The 27,897-nt window shown below is 45.2% G+C and overlaps 1 long non-coding RNA gene across 1 annotated transcript; it reads right to left on the minus strand.

The window, feature by feature from the left end:
- Nucleotides 1–20,667: 20,667 nt before the first annotated feature.
- LOC116780055 lies at nucleotides 20,668–27,570 on the minus strand. The gene is made up of 3 exons (XR_004354298.1): nucleotides 27,092–27,570; nucleotides 25,223–25,225; nucleotides 20,668–20,678 (listed from the first exon to the last, which is right to left on the minus strand). It is a non-coding gene; the product is annotated as an uncharacterized LOC116780055 (long non-coding RNA).
- Nucleotides 27,571–27,897: the final 327 nt, after the last annotated feature.

Raw genomic sequence — 27,897 nt, forward strand, 5'->3', positions numbered from 1 at the left:
GTTAGCATAATCCATCCCCTAGTTAGCATAACCTGTCCTCCTCATTAACATGTCCTGCCCCCAAGACCCTTATATTGCGAGACGCGTGTTCAATAAATATTCCAGTTTCTACCTCTGAATTGGGATCGATTAGTTATTGACCTCTACACCTTTCTGTGCAGAACTGTAAATAAATCAAATACCTCGATTCTGTGTGGGGATTGACCTCTTGTACACTGGGTGAAAGAGCCTGTTTCAGGACAACAGCACCACCATGCCTCCATGGCTGCAGACCACCAGGCACCAGCCACCTAGTTAGCATGTAACCTGTTCAACTAGCAAGCCAAACACAGGTAAGCAGGGGACATCAGGTAGGAGCAAAGCGATTCTCAGTTCCACTGCAGCCAATTGAAATCCAGGTCTGCTGCTCAGCAAAGTTCCCTTCAGACATTTGCTGAAATTTTATATTGTTTGAAAGTAGCTAAGTGCTCAATTGACATAAGTAGCTAGAATTGTTAGTATGCAAGTTGAACTTTATCTGAACTATGTTGTGTAACTCAAAGATGGATTATAGTGAAACCTGAAGCTAATAATCTGATCATTAATAATAGTACAGATGGGTTGTAGTGAAACTTGAAGATAATCTAAACATTAATAATAGAATAGACAAAGCTAACAGCTTAAATATTACTTAAAAATTAATGGCTAGAGTGGACAGCCCATAGATTGTGGTATATGAACTGTAACAACCATATTACAACATGGACTACAAAACTGACTGAAATCCCCCCCGAAACCGATCTAAGAGGATGTGAAGATGACCACATAGCAATCACTTGGTAATGAAACAACAAACCAATGAAGAGCAAGAAGATCCCAGACCCTAATATTGTTATTGCTCCAGACTGTCATGTGAGGGATGGGGAGTTCAGATTGTAAGAGTATAACTACCCAGGGATTTCTTTGTTCAGGGTCCCTCTTTTGAGGCACCTAGCTCTACCTACTGGTTATTGTAATTGATCTGTGCCAATAAACCTATCTAATGGAGATGAGAGTCTAGTGTCAAAAATTTCATTAACACATTGATGTGTATAAATGCCCTTCCATAAGTGAATAAAACTATTTTAGTGAAGAACAAACACAGATACATTCATCGAAAGTCAACTATATATGTCATGTCAGCAGCTAATGAATAACAAAGACCTATACTCCTTTTGGGTAATGATAGCTTCCTACAGGATCCAGTATGTTAATGAACTGTAAGAGCTCCAGTACTAACAGTGAAAACACAACCAATAATGACCAAATAGGACCTTTTAAGGTTGTGGCTCATGATAAGGTGGAGGACAAGTTCAATCTCTGCCATTTGACTGTCAGGACCTACAAGCATCTTGTTTTTGAGTTGATAATTAAAGTGTGCTGAACCAAGCAGCTGTCACTAAGGAACAGGAGCTGCCCAAACACAGCAAAATGCATAGAAGTTTACTGACTGATTTTTCACACCATAATTTAACTCAGTTACAGCCTTTTCAGACATGGAAGTGAAAGACAGAAAGAGGGAGAAAAAGGAAGGGAAGAAAAGGTTCAGAGACATTTGAACATTTTGTCCCAGTCAGTTTTCAAGAAAGATGAAAACATGAGGAGAGATTTAATTGAAGAATGCTCTCCCACAGGTCACTGTTTCTGGACAAGTGGCTATTGGACAAATACTCAAGAGACCCTCCCTGAATGGCAACACGCATACAAGAGCAAACAAGAAGAATGGCAGAAAAGGCTGAATGAATTTCATTCAGGATATGACATACTATGTCAGTATAATGAACATGACAAACAAGAGTGTTATGCTCATAAGCAGGTTGAGTTTGCAGCTCTAACCAATTAGTACCTTGTTAATTTTATGGTGATAACTGCAGGCATCAGAGGCTTCTTGCTGTTGCTTGGTCCATTGCCAAAAAACTTTCTTTCTAATCCATTTCTACTGTTTTGGAATTTGCAATGTCGTACCTCGCAGTGATGGGGTGAAGGGACGAGAACTTTTTTGTGTAGGTCTTAACTTTTGCCAATGAAGAAACATTTCTGATGTTGTGATCCCATTTATTTCTGATTGGGGGACACCAGCTTGCACAGGACCATTCCACATTTGTTTCCTTGTCATTCATGAGATAACTCTTTTTGGTTTTACTGGCTTATTTTCATTCACCACCCACACAGCTGGTTCCAAATTTCCCTCAAGGTATTTGCTAGGGCACCAATTTTACCAGTAGCGCTCATGACTGCTGGTATAATCAAGGGTTTCAATGAAACAGGCATCCCTCTCAAAAGCTGCATTTTGGTACTTTTCATTACTGCTGCCCCATCTGGACTAGATTCTGTAATTAGCACATGAGCAATCCCCATCTGCCACAGTGAACTAATACCTTCTTCTATTGTACATCAATTTCTGAGGAACGACGCTAATTCGAGCAGTATCTGCATATGCTGTCAAAACTACTGCTCACAACTGTTGATACAGAGTAGGTGCAGCAACATCCTGCCCATCAGGACCCCTGATATTTTGTAATTGAGCATATCCCTGTTGTGTCTGATCCTCACTGGCTATAGGGATTAATAGATTTATTTTACCCTTTAATAAGTGGATAGACACAGTGCCACTATCCCAAGCTCGCAAAACCCATGCCTGTGGGGGGAAGCAGCAGGTCCGGTGATCCCCTGGAGGTTGAACCTCTGGATGAGTATAACATATTAGATGGTATAAAGCCTTTCCCATGAGAACAGTGAGGCTAATTAATCGTTCCCATGGACACAGCAACCTTGAGTATCAGGGAGTTGGCTGGAAAATTATAAGCAGTGCAAGGACAGGGCTGTTGACTGTGTTTCAGGGTGCAGGTGTTAATTCCTGAGTGTTTTTGTAAAAATATATGTACAGTAAGTGTGTGGGAAAGTCGGGGCTAGCTACCTCAATAAAACTGCCTGCTGCGCTTAGGCGGCAGACACCCTTGTCTCATCTCTCTCCCTGTGCGTGTGTCTACTTTCTCTACTGACCAAACCTAACGATACGACAGATACCCCGCGACACATGCCAGTATGCCTTCCCCATTTTCTGACAATAGATCTCTAAAATTCCCTTAACTCTTTTGGGGTATAAGTACATGTGATCTGTACCCCTCCAATCAGCAGATCCCATTGCCCTTCCATTTGTATGAAGGGTCATGCTTCTACTACCTCCCTATCTGCTAAATTTGGCTCAAACTCAGTCTTGGAGTCTGAGGACTCACTTCAAATATTTCCATCCCATTCCTTGGGATCCCATGAAGATTTCATAGCAAGAGCATGAACTTGGGAAATTGAAAGCTTATTTTTCCCACATCTGTGCCTTCATTTGTTACCACCAGACATTCTACAGTGCACTGCTGCTTATAGCACTGCTATGACTGAGTAGTCATTACTTCTAGCATGAACACCTTTGCATCTTGTGAAGTCCTGACTTCCTTTTCCAACTCTCTCCCTTTCCTCTGCAATGCTATAACTTCACAGTTGAGAGCTCTAAGACCAGTAGCTAACAGCCATCTCCATCTCCCTGCTAACTCATGAGAAGACTTAGGTGCTGCTTTCCATGGCAATCTGCACACAACCATCTCAGTCATCTGGGGCGTAACCACCACCCCCTCATCTATTTCAGACCATGCTTCTGGAAGAGCCATTGTAGTTCGGAAAGCACTCAGGAGGGCCTAGCGCTCAGTGCTGGACCATCCTGGAATGTGGGGAGTCACCATCATGGCTTCCCTGTCCCCAACCTTTTTGCTAACTATGACATGGTTGTTCCCAAATGTGTGAATCAGCACAGGCAGACATCCAGGACAACCACAAACCCATGGCTAAAACGCAGAGTAAATTTATTTCCATTACCTCACTAATCAGATGATCCCTGAAGCAACACCTGGGCAGCGGTACACAAATGAAGACGAGGGCACTGTTAAACTTGGTCCACATTAGAGGATCATTGACCTGCTGTTCACACCAGTTTATCAAGAGTTATTCCCAGCTGCAAGATCACTTGATCTTACCATCCTCCTTCTGCTTTTAACCCATTCCTCCCAACACAAGAAGACTAAGAATACTGATTATGTATATCTATTCCTTTACAGTGAAAAAATACAAGACCTTAAAAGGGGTGATTAAACTAGTAGAGACAGTCTCCTAAAAGCCAGTGAGGGAGTTGAAAGCATAACAATCTGGAGAAAAAAAGGAGGGAAAAAAAAGCACAGACTTTCAAATCAAGACTGGCACAATCCCTTTCTGGAGGTATTCTCCTACAAACCTTTTCACTCATAATCATGCTCCATGTTCTACAAAAGGTCAGCTTAGATGGTTTAATGATCACATAGGGAAGAGCTACAGATGTCATCTACCTGGACTTCTGTAAGGCCTTTGATACAGTTCCCCACAACATTCTGGCCAATAAATTGCAGAGATGTGGGCTTGATAAGTGGACTGTTGGATAGGTAAGGAATTGGCTCACTGACCATGTTCAAAGAGTTACAGTCAATAGCTCAATGTCCAAGTGGAAACCAGTAGAGAGTGGTATCCATCAAGGGTCTGTACTGGGACCAATACTATTTAATATCTTCATCAATTACATAGATAGCGAGATTTGCATGCACCCTCAGCAAGTTTCCAGATAACACCAAACTGAGTGGTGCAGTTGATTCACTGGACAAAAGCATGCCATCCAGGGGGACCTTGACAGGCTTGAGGAGTGGGCCCATGTGAACCGCATGAAGTTAAACAAGGCCAAGTGCAAGGTCCTGCAGCTGGGTTGGGGCAAGCCCCAATATCATTACAGACTGGTGGATGAATGGATTAAGAATAGCCCTGCGGAGAAGGACTTGGGGGTACTGTTGGATCAAAAATTTTATATGAACCAGCAATGTGCACTTGTAGCCCAGAAAGCCAATCACATCCTGACATCTGGGCTGCATAAAAAAAAGTATGGCCAACAGGACAAGGGAGATGATTCTCCCCCTCTACTCCACTCTTGTAAGACCACACCTGGAGTAGTGCATTAAGTTCTGAGGTCCCCAGTACAGGAAAGACATGGACATGTTAGAGAGGGTCCAGAGGAAGGTCTTGTAGTTTATTCCAGCATGTTATTATTAAGTATATATGCAGTGTTCTGAAGTTGAATCTTCATAGACTTATGATTTGGAATGTATATATTTTCCTTTCATAGACTGTGACCCCTTTCCCCAAAGCTGGTGATAGCAAGGGTCTAGTGGGTTTCTGTGGCTGGGTTTTGGTAACAGGGGGGCTATAGGGGTGGCTTCTGTTAGAAGCTGCTAGAAGCTTCCCCTGTCTGGTGGAGCCAATGCCAGCCGGCTCCAGGATGGGCTTCCTGCTGCTGGGCAAGGCCAAGCCAATCAGGAGTGATAGTAATGCCTCTGTGATAACATATTTAAGGACAGAAGACTGTTGCGCAGAAGAATTCCAGCCAAGGAAGAGCAGAGTGGGAACATGGGAACAACAAAAGTAGACACCAAGGTCAGTGCAGAAGGAGGGGGAGGAGTGCTCCAGAGCTGTGGCCCCTGTGGTTCGTGGTGAAGACCATGGTGGAGCAGCTGTCCCCCTGCAGCCCATGGAGGACCATCGGGGTGCAGAGACCCACCTGCACCCATGGAGGAGCCCATGCTGGAGCAGGTGGATGCATGAAGGAGGCTGTGACCCCGTGGGAGGCCCAAGATGGAGCAGGTTCCTGCCGGAGACCTGCAGCCCGTGGAGAGGGAAGCCCACGCTGGAGCAGGTTTTTCCCAGGTAGGACTTGAGGCCCCTGTGGGGGACCCACATCGGTGCAGCTCATTTATGAAGGACGGCACCCCATGGAGGAGTGACCCACGGGACAGCAGTTTGGGAAGAACTGCTGCCCAAGGGATGGACTCGCTGGAGAGGTCCATCAAGGACTGTCTCCTGTGGGAGGGACCCCATGGGAGCAGGGAAAGGACTCCAACTCCTCTCTCTGAGCAGCGGCAGAAACAACAACTGACTGTAACCCTCATTCCCTGTCCCCCTGCACCGCTGGGGGGGAGGAGGAAGAATATGGAAGGAAGGAGGGGTGGGGGAAGGTGTTTTTAAGACTGTTTTATTTCTCGTTCTTTGACTCTTATCCTGTTAGTAATAAATTTAAGTACTATCCCCACTTTGAGTCTGTTTTGCCCGTGAAGGTAATCAGTAAGTGACCTCTCCCAACTCTTAACTCATGAATCCTTAGCTGTTTTTTTTCTCTCTCCTCTGTCCAGTTGCAGAGGGCGAGAGTGGCTTTAATGGATACCTGGGATCTGGTCAGGGTCAACCCACTACGAAGGGGTACAGGCTGTGTCATTTCTCTCTGCTGTTGTTAATAGCAGCACTCCTTTTTAAATCCTTTAGTGATGGAGATAAGGTAGTTCCTAAGTAAATGGACACCCAGTTTGGAACATGCATGTGGTTCAAGCATGGAGCCTGTGGTTGGTCCACATCTGAGTGTATCCCAAACTTTGGATTCTTTATCCAACATCATTCACTGTTATGTGTTCTCTACACAGCACTCATCCAAGCACAATGATAAATAGCTTTTTCCCAGATGACTGTGTCGTGGTTTGAAAAAAAGGCTTTCCCCCTGGAGCTGGAAAGTGGCTAGTTCCAGGGGTGATGTTTTTGGTACTGAACCAATCACAGCTTATTTCGCCCCTGTGGAAATGACATATTCACCCACACCGGAAAAGAAGGGGTTAATTACGTAGCTAGAATTAGAGGCAGCCATGAGTTGAGACACCACGTGTTAGAGAAGTGGGCCAGGGGGCATTTTTCCCCAGGTCCTGACCATGGGGGCTGGGGGCTTCTTTCCTTCCCCGACCCTAACTCAGTGGGACTTGGCATGGCTTTGTAGCTGGGCCAGGATGCTGAGTTAAGATCGCACTGCCCCCCTCCACTGACAGGGAGAGACGACGACGCGGAGTCCTATCGACCAACCGGAGGGCTACAACCAGCAGGCAGACACGGTGCTGGAACGGAACCAGCGCAAGTCGAGGAGTGTCCAGAGTGGGCTGGGCTGATTAGCCATAACCCTGGAAGCGGCGACGGAGGTAACACGAAAAGGCCGGAGTCAAGACTGACTTCTGGTCAAAAAGACTGTGCAGAGGAATTCCAGAGAGCAAGAGAAGATAACCAGTGAGCAGCAAAACATGGCATGAAGCCAGCTGAGACAGAGTAGACAAAGAAAAGTCTGCTGGAGCTTTCTGGGGGTAAGAACTGAACTGAAACCCCTAAAGCGTTCTGACCCAGAGAACTTGATCCCCGGGGACAGGGACTTTCACAGAGCGGAGGATAAAGCCTTTGAGCTTTAACTCCCTGCACTCCGTGATATGACCATGGTGAGGCGAGTTTTGTCCCTGCTCGCAGTCCATGGGTGAGACCATCGACTGGAACCAAGGGGCTGAGTGGGGGTGAGAGAAACCCCTGCATTTTGATGGAAAAAGAGAGAGAGAGATTTTCCAACTACAACAAATCGGAATTGATGCCTTAAAGAGGAGAGACCGTGCTGCCCTGAAAGTGAAAAAGACTTCTTCTTCTTTCCTTCTGGACTTTATGAGGGGGAAGGAGGAGTGGTCTCTGTTTTAGCATAGGAGAGTTAGGATTGTTGTATTTATATTGTTTTATAGTATTTATTGTGTTAGTAATAAATTTTAATATAATTCCCCCATGCTGAAGTGTGCCTGTGTGAAACTTCTCTCACTCTTGAGTAAAATTGGGGGGGGGGGTTGAAATTGGCTTTTTTGGGGGCTTCAAACCACAAGAGACTGTTAACTACTATGTCTTCTTCTTATCCAACAAATGCACTACATTTCAAATATAAATATATGCAGTGGGTTTGTATAGTTAAATAACACTTCTTTTTACCGGGAGGCACAGGATATTCCATACTATGTTATGTCAACCCAGATATATAAACAGACAGAAGGAAGAGAGCTCTCTCTTCTCTTCCGGGCACTGAATGAGGCAGTTTCGAGTCAGTTCCTTTGGGGGAAGAAAAGTGTTGGTTGTGTGGGAACTACATAAATCCAGAACGTGTTCCTTGCATGCTGCCCATGTGGAGAAAAGTGATTCAAGGTGCCCCCGCATCATATGTTAACTGTCTGATAACACTATACCATCCAAGGATGACTGAACCAAATGTGGATACAATGTGTGCTTGGATATGGAGTATAGCAGAAGTATACTGGACTCCTCACTCTCGCGGGTCAGCAAGTTAGATTTCAGAGAAAGCTCCGATCTCCAACACCGACACACCCACACCGGGGAGAAGATGGAGACGCTTTACGAATGCCCCGAATATGAGAACTGCCACAGAGACAGCCCAAGAGATCGGTCTTGGTCTTCTCCTGCCTCACTCGGAAGGAAAGGAAACCCCAAGGGCAGGCCATGTGGTGAGCTATGGTTCTTTCTGTGTGACCAGGGGGAAGACATGAAGAAGTGGGATGGTGAACCTACCTATAAACTTGAAGCCTGGGTATGAGAATTAAGAGGGAAGAAACCTAGTAAGAAGGCCGTCCAAGTAGTTGATGCAGAGGTCCCAGAAAGAGATCAGCGACCTTTGAGATGCAGAAAGACCAAGGTCAATTCCTATGATCCCGATGAGGAGACCTCTGGTTGGGCAATGCAAGGATCAGACAGTGAATACTCTGACCAGGAACAATAGAGACGCTGTGATCCCCATCCATAAAATGATCCGAGAACTGGAGAGTCAAGGGGTGGTCAGTAAGACTCACTAACCTTTCAATAGCCACATCTGGTCTGTACATAAGTCTGATGGAGGATGGAGACTGACTGTGGACTATCGTGGCTTAAATGAAGTCACTCCACCGTTGAGTGCCGCTGTGCCAGATATGCTGGAGCTCCAGTAAGAGCTGGAGTCCAAGGCAGTGAGGTGGTACGCCACCACTTACATCGCAAATGCGTTTTTCTCCATTCCCTTAGCAGCAGAGTGCAGGTCGCAGTTCGCTTTCACTTGGAGGGGCGTGCAGTACACCTGGAACCGACTGCCCCAGGGGTGGAAACACAGTCCCACCATCTGCCATGGACTGATTCAGGCTACACTAGAGAAGGGTAAGGCTCCAGAAGAGATACAATATGTCGATGACATTATTGTATGGGGGGACACAGCAGAGGAAGTTTTTGAAAAAGGAAAGGAAATTATCCAGATTCTTCTCAAAGCTGGTTTCACCATCAAAAAGAGTAAAGTCAAGGGACCTGCCAAACAGATCCATTTCCTAGGGGCGAAATGGCAAGATGGAGGTTGTCAGATTCCAATGGAAGTCATCAACAAGATCATAGCGATGGCTCTACCAACTAACAAGAAGGAAACACAAGCTTTCCTGGGGGCCATAGGTTTTTGGAGGATGCACATTCCTGAATGCAGTCAAATCGTGAGTCCTCTTTACTTAGTGACACGTAAGAAGAATGATTTCCAATGGGGTCCTGAACAACAACAAGCTTTTAAATAGATTAAGCAGGAGACTGCACATGCCATGGCAGTTGGACCAGTCAGGACAGAACCAAATGTGAAAAATGGATAATGGTCCCTCCTGGAGCCTCTGGCAAAAAGGACCTGGTGAGACCCAAGGTCGACCACTCAGTTTCTGGAGCCGAAGCTACAGAGGATCTGAAACCAACTACACCCCCACGGAGAAGGAAATCCCAGCTGCTTATGAAGGAATACAAGCAACCTCAGAGGTGATTGGCACAGAAGCACAACTCTTCTTGGCACCCCTACTACCGGTGCTGAGTTGGATGTTCAAAGGAAAGGCGCCCTCTACACATCATGCCACTGATGCTACATGGAGCAAGTGGATTGCTTTGATTACACAGCATGCCCGAATCGGAAACTCGAATTGCCCTGGAATCCTAGAAATCATCACAAATTGGCCTGAAGGTGGAAACTTCAGTCTGCCCGATAAGGAGGAAAAAGAACAAGTGAATTGGGTTGAAGAAGCTCCACCATACAATCAGTTACACGAAGAGGAAACACGTTATGCCCTTTTCACTGATGATTATTGTTGTATTGTAGGGGAGAACTGGAAGTGGAAAGCAGCTTTCTGGAGTCCCATCCAATAAGTGGCAGAAGCTACTGAAGGAGAAGGTGAATTGAGTCAATTCACGGAACTCAAAGACATTCAATTGGCCCTGGACATTGCTGAATGAGAGAAATGACCAAGGTTTTATCTCTACACCGACTTGTGGATGATAGCCAATGCTCTGTGGGGGTGGCTGGATCGATTGAAGAAGACTAATTGGAAGCATAGAGGAAAACCTATCTGGGCTGCTGATTTGTGGCAAGACACTGCCACTCAGGTTGAGAAGCTGACTGTGGGAGTCCGTTATGTAGATGCCTATGTACCCAAAAATCGAGCTCATGAGGAACATCACAACAACAAACAAGCAGACCGAGCTGTACAAGTCCAGGTTTCACAGGTTGATCTGCACTTGCAGCACAAGGGATAGTTGTTCCTAGCTTGATGGGCCCATGATACTTCAGACCATCAGGGCAGAGATGCCACATATAGATGGACGTGAGACTGAGGGGTGGATCTAACCACGAACACTATCCCCCAGGTTATCCATGATTGTGAGAGAAGCTACTGAAGGAGAAGGTGAATTGAGTCAATTCACGAAACTCAAAGACATTCAATTGGCCCTGGACATTGCTGAACGAGAGAAATGGCCAAGGCTTTATCTCTACACAGACTCATGGATGATAGCCAATGCTCTGTGGGGGTGGTATGATCGGTGGAAGAAGATTAATTGGAACGTAGGAGGAAAACCTATCTGTGCTGCTGATTTATGGTAAGACATTGCTGCTTGTGTTGAGAAGTTGACCGTGAGAGTCCGTCATGTAGACATCCATGTACCCAAAAATCGAGCTAATGAAGAACATCACAACAACAAACAAGCAGGCCGAGCTGCACAAGTCAAGGTGTAGCAAGTAGGTCTAGATTGGCAGCATAAAGGGAGAGTTGTTCCTAACTTGATGGACCCATGACACCTCGGACCATCAGGGTACAGATGCTACCTATAGATGGGCATGAGACCGAGGGGTGGATCTAACCATGGACACTATCTCCCAGGTTATCCATGATTGTGAGACATGCACTGCCATTAAACAAGCAAAGAGAGTGAAACCCCTATGGTATGGTGGACGTTGGGATAAGTATAGATATGGGGAGGTTTGGCAGGTTGACTATATCACACTGCCACAGACTGGCCAAGGTAAGCACTATGTGCTCACCATGGTGGAAGCAACCACTGGATGGCTAGAGACTTATCCGGTGCCTCACGCAACTGCCCGAAATACCATTCTGGGTCTTGAAAAGCAAGTACTGTGATGACATGGCATCCCACAGTGAGTTGAGTCAGACAATGGGACTCATTTAAAAAACAGTTTAGTTACTACTTGGGCAAGGGAATATGGTTTTGAATGGGTATATCACATCCCATATGCACCAGCTGCTGGAAAAGTTGAGCAATGGATTGCTGAAAACTACTTTGAAGGCATTGGGTGGGGGGACTTTCAGAAATTGGGATCAGCATCTAGCAAAGGCTACATGATTAGTCAACACTAGAGGCTCCGTCAATCGAACCGGCCCTGCCCAATTAGAACCACTTCACACTGTGGATGGAGACAAAGTTCCAGTAATTCACTTGAGAGGTATGTTATGTAAAGCAGTTTGGGTTAACCCTCCCTCGAGCAAAGGTAAACCCATTTGTGGGATTGTCGTTGCTCAAGGACCCGGATACACCTGGTGGATAATGAGAGAAAATGGGGAAACCCAGTGTGTGCCGCAAGGAGGTTTAACCTTGGGAAAAAACTAATTTATATTCTGAGTTGTATGTTGCAGGAAATAAGTCACCAGACGAGGAAGACCCTAACTAAGTTGATGCTGGTGCTCAAAGATGAGACCACCATAGAAGACAAAAGCCATACAAGTGTGGGATGTAGGCGAATAATGGGGCTATGGGTGTGATGTAAAATGGTATGGAATAAGGGGTGGAGATTGTAGTGGGTTTGTGTAGTTAAATAACACTTCTTTTTACCGAGAGGAACAGGATATTCCATACCATGTTACGTCAACCCAGATATATAAACAGACAGAAGGAAGAGCACTCTCTCTTCTCTTCCGGGCACTGAGCGAGGTGGTTTCAGGTCAGTTCCTTTGGGGGAAGAAAAGCATCAGTTGTACGGGAAGTATCTTTATTTTTAGTTCCTCTTTGTATGCATATTGCTTGTAATGTTCTTCTATCTTTGTGTAAATATAAATAATTTTCCTTAGCAGCCCCAGAATTGTTTTTTTTCTTTTCCTCTTTCCCCTCTTCCTATCCCCCTTCTCCCTGGAGGAACTGGGCGCAGGCTCCGTAGATACCTGGTGTTCAGCCAAAGTAAACAATCACATATATTAACAAATTCTTTTTGGACAAAGTACTAATGAATGACATAGAGGCACATTGATTCTTTTCATGATATGCACTGCACTGTACAGAAAAATCTGTCTCCATGTGACCGTAAGCACAGACCCCTTCCTGTTTTGGCCTTGCAGTTAACTTTGGCCTCCATTTTGTGTTCTGTTCACAGTTGTTCAGCACATCAAGCATCACAACATTGTTCTTAAAAGAGAACTTGGAGAAGAAGTCTTTGGGAAAGTCTTTCTGGCTGAACGCTATAACCTCTGTCCCAAACAGGACAAGATCTTGGTGGCAGTGAAGGTAAAAGAGTCTAGGGTTTCCATTATTAATTCATGGTTGCAGCTAATGACATTTTAATTGTAAATGATCATGTTTGCCTATTCTGTAGCCCCATGTAACTCCTCTAAGTGGAGGGGTTCACAAGGCTAACAGAGCATTATGAGAACATGACATTTGATCTTGCTTTGGATTAGAAAATGAGAACTGAATTTTGTAAGGAAAAGGAAGAAACTGACAGTGTTACAAAGGGGCAAATTTTTTATGATCTAAGATATGATTAGTGAAAAATAACATTTAAGTAATTAAAAATACATGTGACATTTTTTTGTCTAAACTGTTGCCTAAAGAGACTGCGGAGAAAAAGACTCCAGGACAATTTAGTGTATAAGATAAAAAGAACGGGTCCTTTAATCAGACCTCAGGCCCAGGGGAATACACATGACGCACACGCACCCAGACAGTGGTTCTATGATTTTATAATAAGGTCCATCCAATCCCAGATCTATCCACCCCCTGGTCCTGCTCAGTTCTGCCCCCGACATGCCCCTTCAGGAATTGGGTCTGGGGTCTTTGGGACCCCTTCTTCCTCATCTTCATCTTCTTCACAGCACACACAGTCCTTGGAGTTCCTCCAAAGTTCTGGGCTTGAAGGTTGCTTTGTCTGTGTGATATCTCCTGGTCCAGGCCTAGGGTGCGATGTTCTTAAACAGAGGTGTTTTTCTACAATTCTACCTTGAAAAAAAGACAAAACACCCAAAGGGAATTTAGAGGGATTGATATGAAATGGGGTAATAGGGTTGGGTGTGTGTAAACTACTATGTTAAGGTAAGGAATATAATGCAGCTACATTAAAATCTACATTTACTACACAACTATTTCTAAAATCTACAAAAGTTAAAAAATCCAAAAAGCTCTGAGGCATCAAAACAAAATAATCCATAATCAGTTAAGTGAATAAACTATATGTATAACTGCTAGTCAAAGAAGGTCTATTTTTCCATGAACTGTGTAATACTTTTGTCAGCCTTTGAAATTGTCTGCGGGTAATTGTCATTAAGATGGCTACCAGGAATGTTATAAAAAAACTTGTAGATAATATTGTCGTGCTGTATGGGAGTCCAGAAGTCATGATATTTCGGACCCTGAGGAATGATTCTTGATTATTCTCCATTCGACTCTCTCAAAATACAGTCCAAATGTGAAAACAACTATAACCTTGGACTTGTCAGTATTCAGAATAATTCTCATGTTTCTGGGGGGGGGGAAGGATTTCTTTGGAAGCCTGGAAGAACACAAACTACATGGCACATTGGGAATCTAGCAAGAAGTAGAGCTTGCACATCAGACTTACTTCACCATTCCAAGCCATTTTGTTCCTCAAAATGGAATCACTGAAGTCAGTTGTCATCTTCAGCTATGCATACACACTAGAAAACGATATCAGTAAAATCATACTCTACTAGAGTTTACCAATTCTCCCTGCCAACAGTCTTCTGTCTCTATTTGTATTCTGCGGAAAGCTGAACAAGGTGTTCAACATTTAAAGTATCTCATTTAAGGCAGTAAGAATATACATTTTAGAATCTTGACTGTGCTTAGGGATCAGAAAATTGTCCATTGACAATTAGGCAACCTGTGTGTACATTTTGGATCAAACCATACAGTAAAAGAATCCCAGTAGATCATCTTTTTGAAATTGTAAACAAGTGTCTCAGTTTAATGAGACTGAAGTGTTTTGCTAAGAAGGATGAGTTATGAGGAAGACCAAACTCCTCCCTCTAAGCAATTGTAAATCCGAAATTAAGAGACTCCAATTGAGGAAGTATGGAGAAAGAAAAAAAATAACAGCCCTTTATTAAAGGATATATGTGTATTGGCAGAACAACAAAAGAACACAAAAACAACTAAACAATAATTCTGTCCCCAAAAGTCCCTTTCAAAAAGGAAACAGTTCAGTACTTTCTGCCTTTTGGTGCAATTCTAACCGCGGCCAGCGTAGGGTGCTGTTGGATCTCTGGAGGAGCAGAGTCTGCAGTGCTTGGTGTTGGCCAGCAGGGGGCGCTGTTGGGCTCTGGCAATCTTCCCCCCCCGCTGAGAAGGGGAAGGGGAAAGGGGGGATAAAAGGGGGCTCTTTCCCACTAAACTCATGCTGACTGCAACTGGCTGTGGTCGGGAATTCCCCCTTTTCGTTGATGGACACACGCCGCTGCTAACACAGGAGTGGAAGAGGGAGAGGGCAACCTCCTCTCCAAAAAGTTCCTCTGCAGATGGGTCAAACCTCTCCGATGAAGTCCAAGCAGGTCTGGGTTGGGGGCAGAACAGGGCACAGGAAAACGGAGGCAAACTGGGACCAGAAAACAGTCAGATGACCAGGTCGAAAACAGAGTGAACCTCCGACCCCTCAAACATACACCTTCCCTGAGTTAAGGCAAAAGTGAAGTCACTGCCGTTTCCCGAGGAGAGGGAAAAAAACTCACCACCCCTCCCCACAGTCTAAGGAGGGCCATCAGCTTGGAATGCAGACCTGCTAGTTAGTTCTTTTGTGTACTCTAGGCAAACCCCTTCCCCCTCCCTTGTTCAACATCTTTCTTTTACAGCGACACAGGGCAAAGAAAAATTCCCTGCTTGGTTTTTTTTAGAAGAAGTAAACCTATGACAACATGTACAAGTTTCGAGCTGGCTTCCCACCAAGTCCCCGAAACCCGACAACAAGGACCTACTTTCCCAGAGAGCGAAGGGAAAAAAACCCGACCTAAGCAGCCAAAGCTATAGCAAAATATATATATATTTTTATATGAGACAGAGATATACAATGAGAATGCTATACACCACAATAGAAATCCTAAATAGCTCCCTAAAAGGGGAGACGGGAAGGGAGAAGGGAAAAGGACAAAAAGGGACTAAGACCAAACAAGTCTACACAATCTAAAACTCAACAACCAGACAACTGAAGGTGAATTAGCAAAATCTCACCACTTCCCTTTGAACAAGCAGGATGGCTCGACACAGCCCAGTACTCTCCCCTCACGCGTGGCAGATAACAGCAGTCGCTGTAGGCCTCAGCTCCAGATAAGCCAGACCGAGACAGGGACCCACTGTTCTCGAACCTCACTGGAAAGGAAGAGAGTAAGGTCCCTCTTGCTGGCTTTATTTATACCTCCAATTACGTAAAAGAATAGCATGGAATACTTCCGTGATCACCTTCCTAGTTCCTTCCTGGTTACAAACTGGTCTCCAGGAAGGCCTAGAGTGAAACCATCACATTCTCCACCCCTTATTCCATACTATTTCTTTACGTAACACCTATATATTGTGTTCATCTATATCCCGTGCATATACATATACATATACATATAGTCCATGTTTGGTCTCTCGGTGCAGTTGTCTCGTCGTTGGAAATCAGTACTGACATCAGTTCAGTTCAGTCCAGATCTTTGGTCTCCTCAGTCAGAATTGCGGTTCTGATTTTAGGGCTGTTTTGTCATTCTGAACTGTCTCATCACTGGATATTGGCATCAGCTTAGTTCAGGTCTCTCTCTCTCTCTCTCTCATCTGGTGACTGGCTTCCTGTAAAAACACAACTCAGGACATACAATTAGTTTTTTCCTAAGGCTAAATTTCCTTGGGGCACACATTGGATCACTCCATCCTTCCTCATTATCCACCACGTATGTCCTGACCCTTGAGCAAAGACAATCCCACGAATGGGTTTGTCTTGACCTGAGGCAGGGGTAACCCAAACAGCTTTCCCTAGCATTCCCCTCAAATGGACTGCTGGAACTTTATCTCCATCAACAATGTGGAGGGATTCTGCTTGTGCAGGGCCACGTCGATTAACAGAACCCCTGGTGTTAACTAACCAGGTGGTCTTGGCTAAGTTCTTATCCCAGTTCTTGTAAGTTCCCTCACCTAGTGACTGTAGAGTCATCTTCAACAGTCCGTTATATTTTTCAACCTTCCCAGCAGCTGGTGCATGATAGGGAATGTGGTACACCCATTCGATACCATGTTCCCTCACCCAATTGGTGACTAATTCATTTTTAAAATGAGTCCCATTGTCTGACTCAATATGTTCTGGGGTCCCGTGTCTCCACAGGACTTGTTTCTCAAGGCCCAAAATGGTATTCCGGGCTGTTGCGTGGGGCACTGAAAAAGTCTCTAACCATCCGGTGGTTGCTTCCACCATGGTAAGCACATAACACTTACCTTGGCGAATCTGTGGCAGTGTGATATAATCAACCTACCATGCCTCTCCATACTTATACTTCTCCCATCGTCCACCATACCACAGGGGTTTCAGTCTTTTCGCCTGCTTAATAGCGGCACAAGTCTCACAATCATGGATAACTTCAGAAATTATATCCATGGTTAAATCCACCCCTTGGTCTCGTGCCCATCTGTGGGTGGCATCTCAACCCTGATGACCGGAAGCGTCATGGGCCCATCGAGCTAAAAACAACTCTCCCTTCTGCTACCAGTCTAGGTCTACTTGTGGCACTCCTATCTGTGCAGCTTGGTCCGCTTCTCTGTTGTTATCGTGTTCTTCATTAACTCACTTCTTGGACACATGGGCATCTACATGGTGGACTCTCACATTCAGACTCTTCACTCTGGCAGCGATGTCCTGCCACAAGTCAGCAACCCAGATGGGTTTTCCTCCACGCCTCCAGTTCATCTTCTTCCATCGGTCTAACCATCCTCATAGTGCATTGGCTATCATCCAAGAGTCAGTGTAGAGGTAGAGTCTTGACCATCCTTCTCTTTTGGCAATGTCCAAGGCCAATTGGACGACTTTGAGTTCTGCAAATTGACTCGACTCACCTTGACCCTCAGCAACTTCTACCACTCGTCGGGTGGGACTCCAAACGGCTGCTTTCCACTTTCGGTTCCTTCCTACAATACGGCAAGAACCATCAGTGAAAAGGGCATAACACCTTTCTTCATCTGGCAGTTGATCAAATGGCGGAGCTTCTTCAACTCGGCTCACTGGCTCTTCTTCTTCTTCTGCCAGACTGAAGTTCCCACCTTCAGGCCAATTTGTGATAACCTCCAGAATTCCAGGGCGATTTGAGCTTCCCAATCGTACACACTGCGTAATCAAGGCTATCCACTTGCTCCACATAGCATCGGCGGTATGATGCGTAGGGGGAACCTTCCCTTTGAACATTCAATTCAGGACTGGTAGTCGGGGTGCTAGGAGAAACTGTGTTTCAGTGCCAATCACTTCTGAGGTTGCTTGTATGCCTTCATAGGCCGCCAGAATTTCCTTTTCCACAGGAGTGTAGTTGGTTTCAGAACCCCTGTAACTTCAGCTCCAGAAACCAAGTGGTCGCCCTCGCGTCTCACCAGGCACCTTTTGCCAGAGGCTCCAGGAGGTACCTTTATCTCCAACTGTAGTATAAAGTACGTTCTTCACGTCTGGTCCCATTCGAACTGGTCCAAGAGCCACGGCATGTGCAATCTCTTGTTTGATCTGTTTGAATGTCTGTTGCTGTTCAGGACCCCATTGAAAAGTATTCTTTTTACGGGTCACAAAGTAAAGAGGGCTCACAATCTGGCTATACGCAGGGATGTGCATTCTCCAGAAACCTGTGGTCCCCAGGAAAGCTTGCGTCTCCTTCTTGTTGGTCGGTGGAGCCATGGCTACAATCTTATTGATGACATCTGTTGGTATCTGACGTTGTCCATCTTGCCATTTCACCCCTAGGAATTGGATCTCTCTGGCAGGTCCCTTGACCTTATTCTTCTTAATGGCGAAACCGACATCAAGGAGAATCTGGATGATTTCCTCTCCTTTCTCAAAGACTTCTTCCGCTGTGTCCCCCCATACAATAATGTCATCAATGTACTGGATATGTTCTGAGGTCTTGCCCTTCTCCAGTGTGGCCTGAATCAGTCCATGGCAGATTGTTGGACTGTACTTCCACCCCTGGGGCAGTCGGTTCCACGTGTGCTGCATACCTCTCCACATGAAAGCAAACTGCGACCTGCACTCTGCTGCTAGGGGAATGGAGAAGAATGCATTGGTGATGTCGATGGTAGCATACCACTTCGCTGTCTTGGACTCCAGCTCGTACTGGAGCTCCAACATGTCTGGTACAGCAGCACTCAATGGTGACGTGACTTCATTCAAGCCACGATAGTCCACTGTCAGTCTCCATTCGCCATCTGACTTACGTACAGGCCAAATGGGGCTATTGAAGGGTGAGTGTGTTCTACTAACCACCCCTTGGCTTTCCAACTTGCGGATCATCTTATGGATGGGGATCACAGCATCTCGATTCGTTTGATACTGTTGCCTATGCACTCTCTTAGTGGCTGTTGGCACTCGCTGGTCCTCAACTTGCAGTAATCCTACAACAGAAGGATCTTCTGAGAGGCCGGGTAGGGCAGATAATCGTTTGGATTCCTCTTCAATCACCGCAGCTATACCAAAAGCCCATCAGTACCCCTTCGGGTCTTTGAAATATCCTCTCCTGAGGTAATCCATGCCAAGAATGCAAGGGGCTTCTGACCCTGTCACAATGGAATGTTTTTCCCATTGGTCTCCTGTCAAACTCATGTCCGCCTCTACTACTGACAATTCTTGAGACCCCCCTGTTACTCCAGAAATAGAAACAGTCTCGGTACTCTTATGCTCCTAAGGCATTAAAGTACACTGGGCTCCAGTATCTATCAAGGCCTGGTATCTCTGGGGATCCGATGTGCCAGGCCATTGAACCCACACAGCCCAGTAAACTCGGTTATCTTCTTGGTCCCTTTCCTTCTCCTGGCAGAAGGCAGGACCCCTCTACTGGTCTTGATCAGAGCATTCGTCGTCGGAGTTTGACTTTGACTTCTTAGACTTTTTGCCATCGTCGAAGTGGACCTCCACCTTCTTGTGCTTCCACGATTGCAGTTTCTTTTCTAAGAAGTCTGAATCTACTGTGAAGACAACTTTCTTGTCAGTGTCCTTTCGCTTCAACTCCCTCACTCTAGCTTCAAACTTAGAAGTGGGTTCACCATCCCACTTCTTCACCTTTTCTCCTTTGCTACGAAGGTATGCCCATAGTTGGTTACGTGACCTATGCTTAGGGTTCTCTTTCCTTCGACGTGTAAATGACAGGGATCGTGAGCGAAATCGAGACCAGGATCGAGGTCTAGGTCGAGGTCATCTTCGTCGATCCCGCCGTGATCTTCCCATTGGCCTTTCTCTGTAATCTCTATACCTTCTGTCATCTCTGTCTCTAAAGTCGTCCTCATATCTGGTGTAGTCATAATCTCTCTCCATTCTTTCCCTATCATAGGTGCGTCAGTATAGGGGATCAAAGGAGTCTTCTATATTTTCCTCTATGGTTCTTATCCAAGTACACATGGTTTCCACACTTGGTTCCTCCATCTTTGGATTATATATGGATATCAAACAGGAAACATACAGTTTAGGGGCACCTTGAATTACCTTTTTCCACATTGGTTGTGTGCAGGGAACATTCTCAGGAACTTGGATATCATAATAATCTGGATCAGAGTAGACGATCTCCAGCATGGCCAATTCCCGTAGATATTGGATGCCTTCTTCCTCAGTCCTCCACCTTCTTGAAGAACTCTTCAGCAACTCCTTAAATGGGTATTTCACTCTCACCACATGGAGGATTCGGAGCCAAAGACTGTATGCCATTTTGTCCCTTCCCATTTCTTGTTCTATCACGGGGTCTCGGGCAATGGATCTCAATTGTCGTGCTTCATCACCTTCAATTATGTGACTATCAACTCCCTTGTCCCAGCATCACACCAACCAGGTGAGGACTTCTTCACCAGGCAAGCGCATATAATCTCTCCGTAAATCTCGAAGCTCTCTTGTGGTCAGTGATTGTGTAATTTCGCTTTCTCGCATTATTTCTTGTCCATCTCTCCCACGTAGAATCTTTTCCACCTCCCTCTTTACTCTTCCGCTCCTACATGGAACTGCTCCCACCTCCTCCCTGTATCTCTCATGTGGAGGTGGGGACTGAACATGCCGTGGGGATAAGCTTCTATGTCGTTCATGGCATGGAGATGGACTTCTATGCCATTCACGCCGCGGAGATGGTCTTCTACGCTGCTCACGCCGTGGAGATGGACTTCTATGCCATTCACGCCGTGGGGATGGACTCCTGCATGGTTCGCGATACCCAGCGGGTGGAGGTAGTGAGTAGTCTTTCGGGTGCTGAAATAAGGGCCTCCTCCTCCAATCATCCACACCTCCAAGAGAAGGTTGGGTCTGGAGGGGTAGGAATAATTCTCCCTCAGGTTGAGGGGGATGTTTTGGCTCCTTCTTTGCATCCTTTGTAATACTGAATGTGTAGTCAGGATATAAATCATCCAGTGACAATATACCAAGGGTCATTTGTACTGTTGCCTTGTTTTCTCTTGATACTGCTCTACTTTCCTTTGGACGTGCCCCTAGTTCTTTTGGGTGTGCTCCTTGTCTTGCAACCATTTCTTCCTCTCTGGCAGTTGCTTCTTCTCTTGCAATCGCTCCTTCCTCAGTCACAGCCACTTCTTCCTCGCTCGCAGTTGCGCCTTCATCCATTACTGTTGCTCCTTCGTCCATTGCTGCTACTCCTTCGTCCATTGCTGCTGCTCCTTCATCTACTACTTCCCGAGTGGATTGGATAAGTTCTTCTACTCCTTCTTCTTCTCTTTCTTCTGTGCGTTCTGGTTGCGGAGATGGGTCCGTAAGTTCCTTGATCTCCCTTACCCATGTCTTCTTCTTAATAGGGGCAACAATGACTTTCCGGTTCTTAGCTTGAGTCCCAGTTCTAGTGGACTTAGTAGAAACGGCATTGGCATTAAGTTCTGTTTGGACTCCGACTGCTGTGGACCTAATAGGGACATCACTGGTTTCAAGTGGCGTGGTTTGGGTTTCTGTGTCGACCTTAACCCTTTGAAGGTGATCTATGGTGGTTCGATAAGCATTAACCAGGCCCCAGCACAAAGCAGAGAATTGCATATTCGTATCTTTGTATGAAAAGCACCCTTCTGCCAAACAGCGGGCCATCTCACCAGAATCAAACATTTGTTCTGGTGTGAACTCCCAATTAATGGGGGGTGACACACGTCCTACTAATCTACTGAAATCTACCCAGACTCCATGTCACCCGGGGACTGGCCTGTCCGCAGCCCTTTCCAAAGTTCCAGCGAGTCCCTTCGAGGCATGATCTTTCCTACAACAAGGAAAGCAATACAACACCATTCTGCCAAGTTTAAGGAGTACTTCCAGTACCTTTATCAATGACAGGACTGTTGCAACAAAATTTAGATAGTAATTAGAACCAATTTTAACCATGGGGATGTCCTTTACCAAACCTTTGATGTCAAAATTAAAGAATGAAAGCAACTCATTCCATCCATCCTCAAGGTCTGGACGTCTCCCTATAGGGTAGCCTAAAAAAGGTATGAAGATGGCTAGAATTATAAGACAAATTAATGAAACAGTCATTGTTTTTGTTATTATTTCTTCTTGATCCCAAAACAGCTCTTTGTTTATATAAACAAAGTTTTCTTGGTTGCTTTCCCAGACTCTGGCAGTGTTCCCAGACCTGTTCCCAAAACAATAGATTGGTTTTGCAAAATATCACCGAGCTTGGCTGTCTTCCCGGAAAATGTTTATCAAAACAAACCAACCTTAACCAAAAAATCCCACTCCTGACACCAAAAATGTTGTACAAGTTTCAAACTGGCTTCCCGCCAAGTCCCCGAAACCCGACAACAAGGACCTGCTTTTCCAGAGAGCGAAGGGAAAAAAAACCGACCTAAGCAGCCAAAGCTATAGCAAAATATATATATATTTTTATATGAGACAGAGATATACAATGAGAATGCTATACACCACAATAGAAATCCTAAATAGCTCCCTAAAAGGGGAGACGGGAAGGGAGAAGGGAAAAGGACAAAAAGGGACTAAGACCAAACAAGTCTACACAATCTAAAACTCAACAACCAGACAACTGAAGGTGAATTAGCAAAATCTCACCACTTCCCTTTGAACAAGCAGGATGGCTCGACACAGCCCAGTACTCTCCCCTCACGTGTGGCAGATAACAGCAGTCGCTGTAGGCCTCAGCTCCAGATAAGCCAGACCGAGACAGGGACCCACTGTTCTCGAACCTCACTGGAAAGGAAGAGAGCAAGGTCCCTCCTGCTGGCTTTATTTATACCTCCAGTTACGTAAAGGAATAGCATGGAATACTTCCGTGATCACCTTCCTAGTTCCTTCCTGGTTACAAACTGGTCTCCAGGAAGGCCTAGAGTGAAACCATCACACAACAAGAAACAGAGTTTTCGATCTGATGGTGAGAGAACACAAAAAGAGGATGGATTTGTTCAGAGAACTTCTTGATAGCAAAATAGCCTTTCCATTCATTTGCTCCCTTTGAAAATCCTGACTAAATGGAACCTAGCACTTCATCTGCTGTAAACCCCTATATCTTCGTTCTCTATATGCTCATCTTTCTTATTGTAATTCACAATGAGGATCATTCAACATTTTTAAATGTTGAGATGTCTCCATAGGTTTAGATGACAAATCTATCATTCTTCTGGAACAGTATATTTTTTTTCCAAATGAGTTCTTTACAGTGTCCTTAATAAGCAACTTGCATGTAGCCCTATGTCATGGTTTGAGATACCCCAAAATCCAATTCCCTAGTTCCATCCCCCCGTTCCCACATCTCAACCTAATGTGGGATGATTCTTTCCAGACAAAACACACCAGACTCAAAGTGGGGGAAAAGGGAATATATTACAATGACTGTACAAATAAATACTATAACACATTATACACACGATCACAACTATCTCTACCATGGCATATAGTATTTACAATGGATCAGATCTCTTCTCCCCTCCAAATAAAAGTCCAGGAGGGAAAGAAGGACAGATCCCTTCCAGTCACTAAGCAACAGCATCTTCTAAGGCAGCAGGTTCTCCTCATCTCATGCATGCAGCAGTTGATAGCTGGATCTCTGCCAACACTCACGAGGGAGGTATCCAAGCTCCCTCGGCCCCTTGACGCAGGCAAAGGGGTCTTCCTCTGTGGGTTACGTCACCCCAGACAAGGTCGTTCCACCACGGTCATATCACGAGACGCAGGGGGTCTTCGTGACGGTCTGGTATCTCCAGGAGATTCAAGCTCCTTGCAGGGCCTCTGTGCCCTGCTTCAAGATGGTTACCAACTTGACAGCAGTGCGAGGGGGGGGGAAGAACCAAGGTCGCCCCCCTCTGCATTCCTCTCCGTCCCAGTCCAACTTCCCAGGACGCTCTGAGCTTCTCAACTCCTCTCTCTCTCCGGTGCTGCATGTCCAAAACTGCTCTCCAAAATAGGAGTCCATCTCCCTCTTTTCCAAGAGGGGTCTCAAAGGAGTTTAGGGTGTCTGGTATCAGTTCTTACCCCCAGAACTCTATAGCTCTGCTACTGGTTTACACTCTCTCTCTCTCTCTCTCTCTTTCCAAGAGTCCTTTCTGCTATACATACCATTTCTGCTGCTTCTCCGGTTCAGGTCTTATCTGTCCTGGCTCTTAGCCAGAGTCTCTGGACGCTGCATCTGCTACTGCTGTCTCTGCTCACAGTGAAGAACCATTCCCCAGTTCATAGCTACAGATACATAGTCCAACTTAACACTGTTCCACGTCCCTGTAGCCCCCAACCGGGGCTGGGGGGGCCCAGAGGCCCTGAGGGGTTCAGAACCCCTTCCTCGTGGCTCTACAACATGGCTACAGATAACTTTTCTTAGCCTCTGGGGGGAAAACAAGATTCAAACCACTACACCCTGGAAGGACAAGTAGGAAGAATTATGCCTGTTAAGTAATGTAAGTGCATCTGCCTTTTCCATCTGCTCCAACCCAGGATCTCTTGTTATAGGTTTGAAAAGAGATGTTGGAATTGTTTTTCCCCAGTGTTGGTCGCCCCCCCCATCTGTTTCTTCCAGGATGGGGGGAGTCAGGAGGGGGGACGGAGTGGGTCTGCATGCACTGGGCAGCGCGGGAGTGGTGGGAGGTTCCCTTTAAAAAGCGTACCAATGCCATGCCTTGGAAGCCTCTTTATCCAGGGGTTTTGTTCTGTCCACCCACCAACAGACTGGGAGTTGCTTTCGGGTTTTTTTTTCCTTTCTCTGCCCAATACTGCATGGAGAGAGGTTGAGAGAGAGAGAAATTGACCCATATCGGAGTGAGGTATTCTGCCCTCGGGGCGTGGGGGCTGCATTATCAGAACTGCCTGACCTGAGACTGCGTCTGTGGGAAAAAGGACTCTTTCTGTGAAACCACCAACCGCTCACCTGACTGCGAGCAGCTGTTGAGCTGCCAGGGACAGTTTTGCCCTCAACCCCCCCAGTTTGCCGCGGGTTTCTTTCCCCCTGGGGAATTAGGACTTTGTTTTGTTTCTTTTGAAATTTTTGGTTGCACCATTGTTGTTTATTTGGATTTGGTAATAAAGAACTGTTCTTTTCCTTTTCCACACTGTCTCAGTTTAAAGAGACTGGAATATTTACTAAAGAGGATGAGTTATGAGACAAACCAGACTCCTCTCTCTCAGCAATTGTAAATTCAAAATTAAGGGGTTTTAATGGAGGAAGTGTGGAAAAAAACAGAAGAAATAACAACCCTTTATTATAAGATATATATATGTTGGTAAGAACAGTAACAGAGCACAAAAAAATAACTTGACAATAGTCCTGTACCCAAAAGTCCCCTTCAAACAAAAGAACAAAAAAAGAGATCTGAATACTTCTCTGTCTTTAGCGCAGTTCTAATCACAGTTAGCAGGGGGTGCTGTTGGATCACTGGAGGTGCAGAGTCTGCCATTCTCTGTGTTGACCTGCAGGGGGCTCTGTTGGATCGCCAGAGGTGCAGAGCCTCCAGTATGCGGTGGTGGTCTGCAGGGGGCACTGTTGGGCTCTGGCAGTCATGGCGCGAGAGGAGGGTCTGGGGGGCTGGTCTCGGATCGCGGGAGAAGCCGAAAAAGAAAACGGAGACCGTTCCCCCAGTGGAAGAAGGGCAGAAGGAAAAACAGTCCACCCCCTGATGCCAATTTTTGCCCCAAAGAAGGCTCAGAAGAACTGCTCAGAGACAGAATTTTCAGTCAATAAGCAGGAGGTATTTAATTTCACGGCCGGGGAGCAACCAGTTCGCCCTGGACAAACTGCTCCACTCGAGAAACTTACAATCGAGTTTTTTATACACTTTTTGCCAAGCAATTACATCACATATTATGAATATTCATTATCTTGCAACATCTACTTTTAATATTCATATCAGGCAGAGTTGGAGGTGTGGTCTCTAATTTGGGGAGAACTTTGGTGGGAGTTCCTGTTGTCCTTCATCATGAACTCGTGTCCTTTTCATCATCATCTTCATAAACTTTTGAACCTTCCCTAATTTGGGTAGTTTCCTCGTGCATTTGGCAGGGGTTCTCAGTATCTGGCATGAGTACCTGATTACTTGGCTTGTCCCTTTCCTTATCTCCCTTTGTGTTTCCTCCATATGTCCTTTTTTGTGTGTGTTAGCATTTTCAGTTCTTTCTGTCCATGCTTGTGTTCCCTCATGTCAGAGTGACCTGTATTTTAGTGAATTTATTGCCTCCACTATTTCCTAATAATGAGTTCTCTATGCCTTGCTTAAAGTTTATTCTGCGTTTAACTCTCTCTAATCCTTACACTGCTCTATTAACTTTTCGGGTTTTACCTGGCTTCATTTCCCCCCTTTTCTTAAAACTTACGAATTCTTTCGTCAAGTTCTAATCCTAGAGGGCGTTGATATGCTTGTACCATCGCCCAGATTATTTGGGTTCTTCTGACTATGGATTTTAACTTGCACCACAAACATATATTCACGAGGGTCAACAGAAACATGGTCATGGTTATAATTAATATTGGGTGTATCAGGTAGTGAAAGACTTGCGTTGCTGTTGGGGAGTATCCTGTGAAGATATCCCACCAGTGATGTTGACCTACTTGTGCAACTTTTGTTAGAATATTCTTTATACCTTTTGAATTATGCTCTACCTGCCATAACATGCGTCGAGTCGTTTGGTTCACCTTCTGTACTAACTTTTCTACTTCAGGATGCACGAGCATTTCTTTGAGGAGCTTAGTGTTCTGCCTATCTGTAGCTTGGGTATTTCATGGTACAAAGTATACTCAACTTCGATTAACTGCTGCGTAGTTATGGGAGCGGTGTAGTTAAAGTCACAGCCTATAACTTTAGTGAAGTTACATATGCAAAAGTTAGTATCATTAGTCATTTCATGACAATTATCTATAGTAACATTATTGCAAGCGGTTCGAATACAAGCACATCCATTCCCTACATAGAACACTTGTGATTGGACTCTATTGTGTGGAAGCATTTCAAAGGTACATACACTGTCTTCAGCATCTAAGCATAAGTCTTCAACTTCTATAATGGCATTTTCGCAAATATAACCTAATTGCCCTTTAGGGATACATGCTTCTGTACTAATTGATTGCCACTTGTTCTTAGTACTGTCATAGTTTGCCCAGACATTATGGTCTACAGGTTTGACAATGACATTCTGATGTATAGCTCCTAATGTTAAAATAGGAAATATTGCTCTTTCTTCTGCAGCACTAATAGTGAGGACATAGGTTTCAATGTGTTCCTGTTGTGGATCATAAGTAAAGTTAACCAGTTGCCACCAAGCTTGGTGGTCTTTTTCAAATTGTGTAGTGGAGCTATCCCTTAGTATTGTTTCTCTTATTTCTTGAGGCAGTATGCCGGACATTCCTTCTCTTAATATTCCTGCTACTACTGATTGTACCCATTGTTGTGTCTGAACACACTGGATAGCAAGTGCGATTTCTTTGCTAATATCTCCAGTATAACCAGCAATTTTAGCAAAATCTTCAGCAGTATGGTTGGCTACTAAGGTCATCAGTCTGACCACTAACGATTGTGTCTCTGCCAAAGTTAGCATGGATGCGCTTAAGGGCACTTTAAGCTTTCCCAAATTAGAAGTGACAGTACTTAACTTGTTTACTAATACTTCTTGATCTATAGTGTTCATTATGCCAAATCCTGTGCCAACCCACCCGCTTATGTCTCTTTGTGTCCGTTTGTGGTATGACCTAGTTGCTAACCAGGCATTCCAACCTTTGAGGCTCTGCTGTATAAACG

This window comes from Chiroxiphia lanceolata, chromosome W (assembly GCF_009829145.1).
Source record: "Chiroxiphia lanceolata isolate bChiLan1 chromosome W, bChiLan1.pri, whole genome shotgun sequence".
Taxonomy (NCBI): Eukaryota; Metazoa; Chordata; class Aves; order Passeriformes; family Pipridae; genus Chiroxiphia; species Chiroxiphia lanceolata.